We start from the raw sequence: 248 nt of genomic DNA on the forward strand, positions 1-248 counted from the left end.
TACAAATGATAATGAATAAACGTGATTACACAAATACTATTGATAAAAACCAAATATATAATGATAATTATGAAAAGAATTCAACGGGGAGTAAAAAACATCTAGTAACCATAAAAAGGGAAAAAAGAAAAATAAAAACAGTAAACGTACAAATCAGTCTGGCAAAAATGATAACTATACCGTCGTTTCTCCCCTCCTCAAAAAAATGGGGGCTCTTTCTGCATTAAATAAGATAGTAATGTTTTTTA

The sequence above is a fragment of the Penaeus monodon genome, chromosome 24 (genome assembly GCF_015228065.2).
Source record: "Penaeus monodon isolate SGIC_2016 chromosome 24, NSTDA_Pmon_1, whole genome shotgun sequence".
NCBI lineage: Eukaryota > Metazoa > Arthropoda > Malacostraca > Decapoda > Penaeidae > Penaeus > Penaeus monodon.